This window comes from Pseudophryne corroboree, chromosome 4 (genome assembly GCF_028390025.1).
Source record: "Pseudophryne corroboree isolate aPseCor3 chromosome 4, aPseCor3.hap2, whole genome shotgun sequence".
Lineage (NCBI taxonomy): Eukaryota > Metazoa > Chordata > Amphibia > Anura > Myobatrachidae > Pseudophryne > Pseudophryne corroboree.
The window spans coordinates 531,610,102-531,624,998 of NC_086447.1; positions in this window are offsets into that span (position 1 = coordinate 531,610,102).

Here is a 14,897-nt window from a genome sequence, read left to right on the forward strand (position 1 = left end):
TGTTTTTAGTACACGATATGTACTTAAAATCCAAGGGTTCCGCGTGGCGGGATTACGACGAGAAATTTCGTCGCAATCAGGATGGCAACCCCATCCTGCCCGCGGGTTTTAAGGATGTTGAGGTGTGGTTGGAGGTCACGCAGCAGGTCAAACCCACCCCGGACGTCACGGCCAAGAAGCCCGGGGCGGCGGCTTCCCGATTGACGGGGAAAGGCAAGTGCTTTGCCTACAACGACGGCAAATGCGTCAAAGGAACGAGTTGTCGTTTTCGCCACTCATGCAGGTTGTGCGGAGCTAATCACCCGGCCAAAGAATGCACCGCGGCGACAGGCAGTAAGCCTGCCGCTTCCACCGAGGCCGGTGGAGTTAGCAAGTAAGGCCTTCTCCCCGAGTATAGTTCCCGAGTTGCAGCGCTGGCTTACCTTGTACCCCGATGAGGCGGCGGCAACGTTTCTCTTGGAGGGCTTTCAGCACGGTTTTCGTTTGCCAATTCCGGATTCGGTGTATGTGGTTGCACGCCAGAATTTGAGATCGGCTCGGGAATTCCCGCAGGAAGTCCGGCGGAAGGTTGACGGGGAGATTGGGCTGGGGCGCATGGCTGTGCCCTACGCCCTTTCCCCGTTGCCCTCCTTGTGCATTTCCCCAGTAGGGGTAGTGCCCAAGAAGGCCATAGGTAAGTTTCGTTTGATACAGCACTTGTCGCACCCGCCGGGGTTGTCGGTCAACGACGCTATCCCGGAAGCCCAGTGCAGAGTTCGATATCAGTCGTTTGACGACGCGCTGCGATTAGTGCGGGATTGTGGTCCGGGGAGTCTGTTGGCAAAATTGGACGTGGAGTCGGCCTTTCGGCTACTCCCGCTACACCCAGATTCCCTGCGGTTTCTGGGTTTCAAAATAGGGGGCGAATTCTACGTCGATCGGTGTCTCCCCATGGGTTTCTCTGTCTCCTGCGCCTACTTTGAGTGCTTTAGCACATTTTTGCACTGGTGCGTCCAGACCGCCTCCGGGCAGCTGGGGGTGGCTCACTACCTGGATGACTTTCTTTTTGTAGGGCCCGGAGACAGTTCGGTCTGTGGGGACATTCTCTCGGTGGCCAGGTCGTTATTCTGCGCTTTAGGGGTACCGGTTGCGCAGGATAAGTGCGAGGGTCCTTGCACTTGTCTTAGCTATTTAGGTATAGAAATTGACACGGTAGGGGGGTGCTGTCGCTTGCCCGAGGATAAGGTGCGGAAACTATTGGGTTTGATTACAGACTGTTTAGCAAAACGCAGGGTTCGACTTAAGCAGGTGCAGTCCTTGCTTGGTTCTCTCAATTTTGCGTGTCGGATTATCCCCATGGGCAGGATTTTCTGTCGCAAACTTGAGCGGGCCACCGCGGGGACGGTTCGGCAGAATCACTCCGTGTACCTTTCCCGCGAGATCAAGGATGATTTGCGGATTTGGGTCTCGTTCCTGGTGTCCTTCAACAGGGAGGTTTTGTGGCCCGCTCCTTGTTGTTCCAGTAAGCAGCTGCAATTGTTCACGGATGCTTCCGGCAGTCTAGGGTTTGGCGCGTTCTTCGCTGGCGCATGGTGCGCTGCGGCCTGGCCGGCATCTTGGGTAACGCGTGGGTTTACCAAGAACCTTCTGTTGCTGGAATTGTTCCCGATCATAGTGGCGCTTGAGTTATGGGCCGGACAGTTTGCAAATAGGGAGATTTTGTTTCTTTGCGACAACTTGGGGGTAGTGCATGCGATTAATAATCAGCGTTCCTCCTCTCCGCAGGCGCTGCGACTGCTAAGGCATTTAGTGTTGGTTTGTTTGCAGCGCAATATTAATTTTAGGGCTCGCCACGTTCCTGGAGTTGACAATGGAATTGCGGATGCATTGTCCCGGTTCCAGTTTGACAAATTCAGGACGTTGGTTCCGGGTGCGGAGGCAGAGGGGTTACAGTGCCCACCTTCTGTCTGGCAGATGGTCGAAGCGGTTTAACGGCGTTAGCCAGGTGTGCACTGGCTCCCTCCACGCTACGAGCGTATGATGCTGCATGGCGGGATTGGTCAGCCTTTCAGAGTAGGTACGGGGTAGCAGGTGAGTCCTCGGCCGACGCCCTGTTGACCTTTGTTTGGGAGCATTACCAGAACGGCAGGTCAAAAGCGGCCATGGCTACTGCCCTTGCGGGCATCGCCTTTCACTCGCGGCTCCACGGGACGGCGGACCCCACGGGGTCGTTTGTCCTTTCCAGAGCGCTGAAAGGCTGGGCTAGGTTGCACCCGGCGCCTGCGGATTCGCGTAGGCCTATAACGTTGCAGCTGCTAGCAGAATTGCTTCGCGTGCTACCTCAGATTGCGTCCTCGGAATTTGAGGTGGCATTGTTTAGTAGCGCGTATGCCCTGGCCTTTTTTGGGGCTTTTCGGGTGAGCGAGTTAGTGGCGAGCAGCAAGGCGTCCCGGGAATCGGGTCTGCTCTACGAGAATGTGCGCCTGCAGGAGGGCCTGTTGCTCTGTAGGATTGTGCGGTCCAAGACAGATCAAACAGGTCGGGGTCGCTGGTTGTCCTTGGAGGCTCAGGGAGGTACGGGCGTTTGCCCGCTGCGGCTGACGCAAGAGTATGTGCGGGTAAGACCTCCGGGGGGTAACCAGTTGTTGGTGCACGCGCAGTCGGACCCTCTGACAAAGTTTCAGTTCTCATCGGTGTTCAAGAAATGTTTGACGGCGTTGGGCTTGCAGGAGGCGGACTTCGGTACTCATTCCTTTCGGATTGGGGCGGCTACCCATGCGGCGGCCGCTGGTTCATCACCGGCGGCTATTCGGGAGTTGGGTCGCTGGAAGTCGGCCTCCTATAAGTCCTATGTCCGTATAGATAAGTTATAAGTGCGCCTGTTGCGCTAACCCAAAAACATGTTTACTCGTCGGTTTTTGAACGCTTACCGTTCAGGAATCGAGGGTGTGAAGCGAATTTTTAAAATTTTTCCTCCGAGGGGGCCTAATTTCAATTGGCTGTTCTATCAAGGTCCACGGGAGGTTTTTTGAGTTTTCTCCTTCACTTGGGTTTAATTGGTTACGTTGTGTTTAAGTTACAGATTATGTGCATAATCTGACATTAGGATATTTTCTTTTACAGCTGTCATCAATTTTGGAGACCACATATGGATGGTTGGTCATTCCTATGTTTTTTGGGCGGAGAAACATCCCATGGCATCTAGGGCTACTGAGATTTTTGGGTCCAGGCAATTTAGATGGTTAGGTGTTAGGGGCATGTTATGGGGTGATTTGTGGCGCGTCCTTTTTTCTCGGGAGCGCCGCTGGGGTCGCCCCAGTTGTATTATCATTCATCTGGGTGGTAATGATCTGGGCCGAGTTAAAGGCATAGACTTGATTTTGTCTATAAAGGCGGATGTGGTGGCGATACGTTGTCACTGGCCTGGGGTATGCATTGTCTGGTCGGAAATGGTGCCCCGTTTCCATTGGCGTGGTGCGGTGCGTTTCTCGGCGCTGGAGAAAGCACGCAAAAAGGTGAACTCGACGGTGTCTCTTTTTGTCAAGGCCATAGGCGGAGTGGCAATTAAGCATCCTCTGCTGGTGCTGCGGAACAGGCAGTTCTATAGAGACGATGGGGTTCACCTTTCTCCGGAAGGAGTGCAGTTTTTTCTGGAGGATATTTTCGGTCTTTTCCGTTAGAGCTAGTTAGTTACTGGTTGGTTAATGTTCTGTTTGCGGATGGCGGTGGCGGTTTGGTAAACCTTGGTGGCGGGAAATCGCTGCCAACCAGCTGTCACACAGGCATAAGTGGTCATTGTGGGGCTCCCTCTTTAAATGGACGGCAGGTGTGTCCTTTTCTTGCGGTTGGACATTTAGACGTTCCCCTGCGGGAACCGAACGTTTGCCAGAGAAAGAGGGGTAAGGCCAGCACAATGCGGGTTATGCGGGAAGGAGGCGGGGTATGTGTACTCCCCTCCTTGGTTTGGTGGTTTTTCATCTAGGTGACGGGTGCTGGTGTTTGGCAGCGGTTTTCTGTTTGCCATCCTCCAAACTAAAGTTAATTATATATTCAATTCAATTCTAATTCGGCCTCAATTATTAGTTTAAAGAGTTGGTCAGCGATTAATAAACATCGTCTGACCTTTAACTCCAGCTACGGTGTCCGTGTCTTTATTTCAGTGTGTGGTGTGGTTTTATTTAGTGATAAGCTAGCTTAAGTAAAAGGTTTATGTAATCACAATAAAGTTATGAGCGGCTTAGATAAGCTGAAGGCTGCATAAGCCTGAGGCCATATAAGCGATCAACTTTTTGTGATTGGTTGTTAAATGACTAAGCAGTTGCTAGGCAGATCAGTTGTCCCGGTTGGTTTTTTCCTATTGGATTAGAGGGTTGTGCATCAGGATGAAGAGGAGGGTCTTAGGTTAGTATATAGGGGGTGGCCATTTTGCTAGACTCCCTCTTGCCTTGCAGTTTATGCCCGCCCGCCCTCCCAGAATGCATCTACGTTTTTTGTTCTTGCTGTGGGCTATTGAAAGCCAGATTGGCGGGAAATCGCTGCCAACCAGCTGTCACACAGGCATAAGTGGTCATTGTGGGGCTCCCTCTTTAAATGGACGGCAGGTGTGTCCTTTTCTTGCGGTTGGACATTTAGACGTTCCCCTGCGGGAACCGAACGTTTGCCAGAGAAAGAGGGGTAAGGCCAGCACAATGCGGGTTATGCGGGAAGGAGGCGGGGTATGTGTACTCCCCTCCTTGGTTTGGTGGTTTTTCATCTAGGTGACGGGTGCTGGTGTTTGGCAGCGGTTTTCTGTTTGCCATCCTCCAAACTAAAGTTAATTATATATTCAATTCAATTCTAATTCGGCCTCAATTATTAGTTTAAAGAGTTGGTCAGCGATTAATAAACATCGTCTGACCTTTAACTCCAGCTACGGTGTCCGTGTCTTTATTTCAGTGTGTGGTGTGGTTTTATTTAGTGATAAGCTAGCTTAATTAAAAGGTTTATGTAATCACAATAAAGTTATGAGCGGCTTATAGGCTTGAATAGCCTTTTGCTGCTCCTCCATCCTCTGAAGCATATAGAGGGTTGAATTCTACCTCGTTACCACCTCTTGCTTCAGATGATGGCAGGGCAGGTTCAGGACTGTTTTCTGGTGCTCCAGTCTTCGGCACGCGGTGGCTGAATGCCGAAAGTGGCCCGCAATTCTTCGGGCCACCGACAGCATCTCTTGAACGCCCCTGTCATTTTTTAAATAATTCTGCACCACCAAATTCAATGTATGTGCAAAACATGGGACGTGCTGGAATTTGCCCAAATGTAATGCGCGCACAATATTGGTGGCGTTGTCCGATGTCACAAATCCCCAGGAGAGTCCAATTGGGGTAAGCCATTCTGCGATGATGTTCCTCAGTTTCCGTAAGAGGTTGTCAGCTGTGTGCCTCTTATGGAAAAAGCGGTGATACAAAGCGTAGCCTGCCTAGGAACGAGTTGGCATTTGCAAGATGCTGCTACTGGTACCGCCGCTGCTGTTCTTGTTGCGGGAGGCAATACATCTACCCAGTGGGCTGTCACAGTCATATAGTCCTGAGTCTGCCCTGCTCCACTTGTCCACATGTCCGTGGTTAAGTGGACATTGGGTACAACTGCATTTTTTAGGACACTGGTGACTCTTTTTCTGACGTCTGTGTACATTTTCGGTATCGCCTGCCTAGAGAAATGGTACCTAGATACCTAGATGGTATTTGGTACCGGGGATACAGTACCTCAATCAAGTCTCTAGTTCCCTGTGAGTTAACGGTGGATACCGGAAACACGTTTCTCACCATCCAGGCTGCCAAGGCCTGAGTTATCCTCTTTGCAGCAGGATGACTGCTGTGATATTTCATCTTCCTCGCAAAGGACTGTTGGACAGTCAATTGCTTACTGGAAGTAGTACAAGTGGTCTTCCGACTTCACCTCTGGGATGACGATCGACTCCCAGCAGCAACAACAGCAGCGCCAGCAGCAGTAGGCGTTACACTCAAGGATGCATCGGAGGAATCCCAGGCAGGAGAGGACTCGTCAGACTTGACAGTGACATGGCCTGCAGGACTATTGGCTTTCCTGTGTAAGGAGGAAATTGACACTGAGGGAGTTGGTGGTGTGGTTTGCAGGAGCTTGGTTACAAGAGGAAGGGATTTAGTGGTCAGTGGACTGCTTCCGCTGTCATCCAAAGTTTTTGAACTTGTCACTGACTTCTGATGAATGCGGTCCAGGTGACGTATAAGAGAGGATGTTCCTAGGTGGTTAACGTCCTTACCCCTACTTATTACAGCTTGACAAAGGCAACACACGGCTTGACACCAGTTGTCCGCATTTCTGTTGAAATAATTCCACACCGAAGAGGTGATTTTTTTTATATTTTGACCAGGCATGTCAATGGCCATATTCGTCCCACGGACAACAGGTGTCTCCCCGGGTGCCTGACTTAAACAAACCACCTCACCATCAGAATCCTCCTTATCAATTTCCTCCCCAGCGCCAGCAACACCCATATCCTCATCCTGGTGTACTTCAACAGTGACATCTTCAATTTGACTATCAGGAACTGGACTGCGGGTGCTCCTTCCAGCACTTGCAGGGGGCGTGGAAATGGTGGAAGGCGCAACCTCTTCCCGTCCAGTGTTGGGAAGGTCAGGCATCGCAACCGACACAATTGGACTCTCCTTGGGGATTTGTGATTTAGAAGTACGCACAGTTCTTTGCTGTGCTTTTGCCATCTTAACTCTTTTAAGTTTTCTAGCAGGAGGATGAGTGCTTCCATCCTCAGGTGAAGCTGAACCACTAGCCTTGAACATAGGCCAGGGCCTCAGCCGTTCCTTGCCACTCCGTGTCGTAAATGGCACATTGGCAAGTTTACGCTTCTCCTCAGACGATTTAGATTTAGATTTTTGGGTCATTTTACTGAGCTTTATTTTTTTTGATTTTACATGCTCTCTACTATGACATTGGGCATCGGCCTTGGCAGACGACGTTGATGGCATTTCATCGTCTCGGCCATGACTAGTGGCAGCAGCTTCAGCACGAGGTGGAAGTGGATCTTGATCTTTCCCTATTTTACCCTCCACATTTTTGTTCTCCATTTTTTAATGTGTGGATTTATATGCCAGTAACATATCAATAGCAATGGCCTACTACTATATATACTGCGCACAACTGAAATGCACCACAGGTATGGATGGATAGTATACTTGATGACACAGAGGTAGGTAGAGCAGTGGCCTACAGTACCGTACTTCTATATAGTATATACTGGTGGTCAGCAAACTGTGCAAAACTGAAATGCACCACAGGTATGGATGGATAGTATACTTGACGACACAGAGGTAAGGTAGAGCAGTGGCCTACTGTACCGTACTGCTATATATTATATACTGGTGGACAGCAAACTGTGCAAAACTGAAATGCACCACAGGTATGGATAGATAGTATACATGACGACACAGAGGTAGATAGAGCAGTGGCCTACTGTACCGTACTGCTATATAGTATATACTGGTGGTCAGCAAACTGTGCAAAACTGAAATGCACCACAGGTATGGATGGATAGTACACTTGACGACACAGAGGTAGGTAGAGCAGTGGCCTACTTTACCGTACTGCTATATAGTATATACTGGTGGTCAGCAAGCTGTGCAAAACTGAAATGCACCACAGGTATGGATGGATAGTATACTTGACGACACAGAGGTAGGTAGAGCAGTGGCCTACTATACCGTACTGCTATATATTATATACTGGTGGTCAGCAAACTGTGCAAAACTGAAATGCACCACAGGTATGGATGGATAGTATACTTGACGACACAGAGGTAGGTAGAGCAGTGGCCTTCTGTACCGTACTGCTATATAGTATATACTAGTGGTCAGCAAACTGTGCAAAACTGAAATGCACCACAGGTATGGATGGATAGTATACTTGACGACACAGAGGTAGGTAGAGCAGTGGCCTTCTGTACCGTACTGCTATATAGTATATACTGGTGGTCAGCAAACTGTGCAAAACTGAAATGCACCACAGGTATGGATGGATAGTACACTTGACGACACAGAGGTAAGGTAGAGCAGTGGCCTACTGTACCGTACTGCTATATATTATATACTGGTGGACAGCAAACTGTGCAAAACTGAAATGCACCACTGGTATGGATAGATAGTATACATGACGACACAGAGGTAGATAGAGCAGTGGCCTACTGTACCGTACTGCTATATAGTATATACTGGTGGTCAGCAAACTGTGCAAAACTGAAATGCACCACAGGTATGGATGGATAGTACACTTGACGACACAGAGGTAGGTAGAGCAGTGGCCTACTTTACCGTACTGCTATATAGTATATACTGGTGGTCAGCAAGCTGTGCAAAACTGAAATGCACCACAGGTATGGATGGATAGTATACTTGACGACACAGAGGTAGGTAGAGCAGTGGCCTACTATACCGTACTGCTATATATTATATACTGGTGGTCAGCAAACTGTGCAAAACTGAAATGCACCACAGGTATGGATGGATAGTATACTTGACGACACAGAGGTAGGTAGAGCAGTGGCCTTCTGTACCGTACTGCTATATAGTATATACTAGTGGTCAGCAAACTGTGCAAAACTGAAATGCACCACAGGTATGGATGGATAGTATACTTGACGACACAGAGGTAGGTAGAGCAGTGGACTACTGTACCGTACTGCTATATATATAGTTATACTGGTGGTCAGCAAAATTCTGCACTGTCCTCCTACTATATACTACAATGCAGCACAGATACGGAGCGTTTTTCAGGCAGAGAACGTATAATACTGGTGGTCACTGGTCAGCAAAACTCTGCACTGTCCTCCTACTATATAATACTGCTGGTCCCCCGTCCCCACAATAAAACAATTAGCACACTGAGCACAGATATTTGCAGCACACTGAGCACAGTCAGATATGGAGCTTTTTTCAGGCAGAGAACGTAGTTATTTGCACTTGCAGCACACTGAGCACAGATATTTGCAGCACACTGAGCACACATATTTGCAGCACAATTTGCAGCCCACTGAACATAGAAACTGAGAGGACGCCAGCCACGTCCTCTCACAATCATCTCCAATGCACGAGTGAAGAATGGCGGTGACGCGTGGCTCCTTATATAGAATACGAATCTCACGAGAATACGACCGCGGGATGACGACGTTCGGGCGCGCTCGGGTTAACCGAGCAAGGCGGGAGGATCCGAGTCTGCCTCGGACCCGTGTAAAAAGGGTGAAGTTCGGGGGGGGGGTTCGGATCCCGACGAACCGAACCCGCTCATTACTAATATATATATATATATATATATATATATTTATATATATATATGTAGAATACCCATAGGCGGCACTCACAGGCTGTAATAACCATGCTACAGCTTCTGCTGTCTGTAGCATGGTTATTGCAGCCTGTGAGTGCCACTGATGGGTATTCTATACATGACCGCAGCAACGGTTAAGGACGGGCACTGGGCGAAGTACAGCAATTACGGGAGTGCCGGTCTTATGGTCCAGTATATATATATATATATATATATATATATATATATATATACACAAAATAATAGTAAAGTTTATAACAAAAAACCCTTCCTACATTATCTATTAGCCCAACCTACATTCTTGTGCATGCTCTGCATTCTGTTCTCCTTTCAAGTCCCGGTTGTTGCAAGGGATGCTGGTCCCCGTCTGTGACTAGCCAACCGGGGTGCCACTTAGCTAGTGTGTCTCCGGTTGCCTAGCAACACAGCCGCTCTTGTCAGTGACACTGTCTATGTGCAGCACTGCATAATTTTTGTAATTAGTTTGACACTCCCAGACCAGTGCTTCTCATGGGTTTTGTTAACTGTTATAAGGCACTGGACTCAGCTCTCCAGTGCTGGTTATAGCTTATGCCTGCCTGTATAAGCTGCTGGTCTCTGTCCACAGACCTTGCCTGTCCTGAGGATATTCTGCAGGATTTATTAACTGTTTGTGTCCAAGTCCTTGCCCTGCCTGTGTCCACAGGACCTCCAGTCCTAGTGTGTTTAACCCTTGGCCTGCCACTCTGGTATACCTGCTCTCAGCCTGCAGAGATAAAGCAAATGCACTATGTCCACATACCACCTGTTCAGTGCCTGCAAGTCATCTGCACAGTGCCCGTATTCCATTTTGCAGTGCTTCACGTGCTCTGGTTGAAATCCCAACCCAGATCTCACCTTACTCTCTGTGATCCTGAGAGCTAACCCCAGTCCTTTTCTTTTAGTCTCTAGTCTATTGTGTGAGACCCTACTGCTAGAGTTTTAAGTCCAGGCAGCAACCTAAGTACCAATGTACATGTTATCTACTAAAGGAATGGTGGGAAGCTGTTATTGGCAGAAGACCCTCTCACTGGCTCTAGAGGTCTCACACAAACAGCACTAGAGTTCCTAACACATACTATCATTTGTAGTATTGTTAGTGAACTGTATTTTTACTTGACTAAGATAAAAAGAAACTGTACAGTGACATTTTGTCAGTCTAGAAAATAAAATAAGAATGGTCAAATGTACACTACTGGCTGAAAATCAAAGGATTATTTATATCTCCAAATTTCAAATGCATTCTTCCATACTTTGTCTTTCAGTAAATACTGTAAGTATAGAAGCCAAAAGACAACACATTAGCTGCTGTATTACAAACTAAAATTATACCATACTAGTCCTTTTCACCTTTTAAGGCAAAGTATTTCATACAATCGTGGAAAAATAAATTACAGCTTTCTGTAGTTTATAATGAGCTATAGCTTGGACAGCAACAAAAAGATTTTAACAAACATATGTCATATAGTTATACGTAGCTCCATCTTGTGGATGCAAAGCTTTTTCTCATATCATACATATTCTGTATGCAAGACTTAGGCCCAAATGTATTAAGCCTTGAAAAGTGATAGAGTGGAGACGGATAACGAGTGATAAATGACAGCCAACCAGCTCTTAACTGTCAGATTTCAAACACAGCCTGTGACATGGCAGTTAGGAAGATGATTGGCAGGTCATTTATCACTCTTTATCCAGCTCCACCTTATCTCTTTTTAAGGCTTAATATATTTGGGCCTTAATTTCACACTCATTTTTTGTTTACAGATCTGTGTTTTCAATAAGGTATTATTATTATACCACTAATCAGAAGGCTGGATGGTTACCTGAAAATGTTTAGCAGAAGGATGCATTATTTTAGATGAATACCTATAAAGTTGTGCAAAAATGCTTTTATCTGTGCTTGATATGACTAACGATATTTCTAGTGCTGCTATCGGTAATTTACTAAACACTAAACACGGCAGTGTTGGGCCAATTCGTATTGTTTGTCATGGTCAACAACATAAATATGAATCAATACACCATAGGTCAAACGCTGCTGTTATTTCATACAACATGGGAATTTATCAAGGATTAGTACTTGTAAACTCTTACGTAAAAGCTGAAAATACCCCGCAAAAGGGCGCAATTCCCCCCCCAAAAAAATCAGCTTTCAAATAGATCTGCTTTGGCCTGGCATATTTAACATGTGTGTCAACTTACCCATTAGTTGCACCTGAATTCTGATGCCTCTAAAAGGGAATTTAGCACATAATTCACTTCCCATTCTCAAAAATGGCTGCAGTGATGTGCTGCAGTGATTTGCTAGGTGCTGTGGGTTTCCTGAGACTGTGCCACCAGTCTGGAAGAAACCAGGGGCAAGAAACTGAACATGGGCCCTCATTCCTAGTTGATCGCACCAAGCAACTTTTTGCTGCTGGTGCGATCAACTAATCTCCGCCTTTGGGGGAGTGTATTTTAGCATAGCAGGGCTGCGATCGCTTGTGCAGCCCTGCTATGCTAAAACAGTTTCCCACAAAACAAGACCAGCCCTGGACATACTTACCCTGTGTGACGGGTCCAGCGATGATGGTCATGGATTTGACGTCAGACATCCGCCCTCCATTCACCTGGACACACCTGCGTTTTTCTTACCACTCCCCGACAATGGCTTCAAATGGTCAGTTGGCGCCCCGGAATGCCTTCCTGCTGTCAATCTTCTTGCGGTCGACGCTTTCAGCGTCGTTGCCGGGCGGCGGATGTTGCCGGGCAATGATGCGCGTGTGCAAAGCGCATGCCACGCATGCGCATTCCAGACCCGATCGCACCGCTGCAAAGAAGTGCAGCGAGCGATCGGGTCGGAATTAGGGCCATGATCAGCAGGTTGTGCAGGTAATGACATTGCTTTGTCTCAGACCTGCATAATCTCCTGGCCATGTTGCACTTTCTGGCTACTGGCAGCTTTCAGGCTGTGTCTGGGCAGTGCTTGGGATCTCACAGTCCACCTTTTCAAAATATTTAGTGCACGTGATGTATGCCTTACAGCCACATATAGATGCTTGCACTTTGTGACTCCTGATAGCTTTCACACTGTCTCTGCCAATTATTGGGATCTCAAACACACACCTTTTTTCACTTTCTCATAAAGGTGTTGGATGCTTTGCAACGTCATATACATAGCTGGATTAAGGCTTTCAGGGGCCCGGGGCACTTAAGATGGGGGGCCCTAAAGTGTAAAATTAAAATAATTTAGCGTGGTAAATATTAAAGATTCTTAGTCATATTAATAGTTAATGCATAAGAAGAGAGTGGCACTCCAAGCATATACAGTAAATTGCTTTAACACAGCAATATTTCTTAGCCATATTCAGCAACATTTTGGACCCCAAACCTGAGGGTTTGAAAAATTACTGAATATTGCTAATAAGTTTAGAGTGATCCAGTTCAGAAATCAAGTATAAATACAAGTAAAGAGGGGCACTCACCCGGATTTATATCAAAAATGGCAAAAAAAAAGTTTATTCCTCACATATCCAATATATAGTTTCTTGACATTTTGATCTCCCTAACACCTTTCTCAAGAGGTAAAGTAGCACTACAGAATGTACATGAACCCAAAGAATTCTAAAAGCAGCCTAACTTACCCTTCTCCTTTTTCTCCTTAAATACCCAGTTCAAACAAATACCATTGATTACAGCCGCTACATCCACGTTTCATCCTGGAACATACGTATGTGACTTCCCATTATATTATTGCGGTATCACCATCGACAAAATTGAGCGTGAACACTGTGGGCTAAATTTAATAGTCGGCAAATTGCAGGCTGTGCAGGACTTTTTAAAGCCGCAATCTATGGCAAAAGTAAGCTGGTTTTGCTGTGTAAATGATTGCCACTTTAAAAATACAGCAATACTCACACAAAGTCTTGCACAGTCTTCAAATTGCAGGCTATTAAATGTAGCACTATATTCGCGTTCCACAATGGAATGCAAAAACATAACTTCTGATAATGCCATCAGACTGCAATGGCCAGTATATCTTTCATATGACCAATGACCATAGTACCACAAAGGAGTCCCAACAAACTTTATCAATATAACATTTACAACCACACCAAGATTAATAACCTGACTGCGGCTGACCAATAATCTTAAAGATACCAATAGCATCTCATTTGGTTGTATAAAAAAAAATACCTAGATATTCTAAAATATTTGCGGGCATGTTATCCACCACAAGAGGTGATCTACAGCAGAACACAAATATATAAAAAGCAGTCAATGCAAGTTTAAAAGCATGCATAATATATAAACATAGGAATTCACAGCAGTAATGATGGATGCATGTATAATGCATAGATAATGATGGCACTGGCAGTGTCCATGTCTCATAGATAAAAAGCCTCCAATGTGTGTGTGTGTGTGTGTGTGTGTGTGTGTGTGTGTGTGTGTGTGTGTGTGAGTGTGTGTGTGTGTGTGTGTGTGTGGGGGGGGGGTTAGTGAGACAGACTTATCTGAAACTTTTGGAGAGAGGAGAGGCAGCGCTGAGAGGAGGATCCAGTGGCAGCAGATGGATCCTGGAGGCGGATCCGCTGATGAATGAGAAAAGATCCCTTCATTGATTCTTCATGTGTCCACCCCCTCTTTACTTCCAGCCTGTGTGCCAGTGGCAAGTCACAATAAGATCTATGCAGCCGCAATGGACAGCCGTCAGCATCCCAGTGCTTTATAGCGCTGTCAGTGACAGTGTCTGCAGGCTGTAGCACTGCAGTGCTGATCAGCAATAAAGATACGATATGTGGTGGATGGCCCTCTAAAATAAGGGGGCCCAGGGGTACTTACCTCCCCTTAATCCAGCTCTGCCCATATAGATGCCTCAATCTGTTTCCCTAGCCAGGAGTCACAGTGGCATGCAGTCAGGGTAGCTTTCTATTGCATCGCTGGCATGCCCAATGTGCTAGGTGTGATAGATTGCACACATGTACAGCTGAGACCACCTAGGGATAGGCAATACATAGGTACGAATAGAGATCAAGACCAGTCTACTAATGTAAAGGTGGTTTGTGATGCACAATTTAAAATTATGAGTGTTGTTGCGGATTACCCTGATGATTCCTTCATCCTCAATAATCCATCTATGACAAATTTTAAGCCAGACAAATGCCAGATGGGTGGCTGCTGGGTATGTAACTATATATTTGGCTTTTGCAATGCAGACACAATAAACACTATATAACCGATATGTTACTGTATACCTACTTTACATTCTATACTATCTATGTGTTTCAGGTGATGTAGGTAATGGCTGTTTCTCTTGGCTTCTGACACCATTGTCGCATCCTGATTCCCCTGCTGAACACAATTACAATCATGCACATAAGGTCACTTGGACAGTGATAGATATATGTTTTGGCGTGCTGAAATCTCGGTTTCGGTGTTTGGATAAGTCTGTTGGCCTTTTGTTGTATAGTCCCTTAAAGGTGAATAGAATTGTGTTCTGCTGCTGTTTTCTTCATAACATGCATTTGCAACAACATCTGCCACATGACATTGAAGAAAATAGTCAG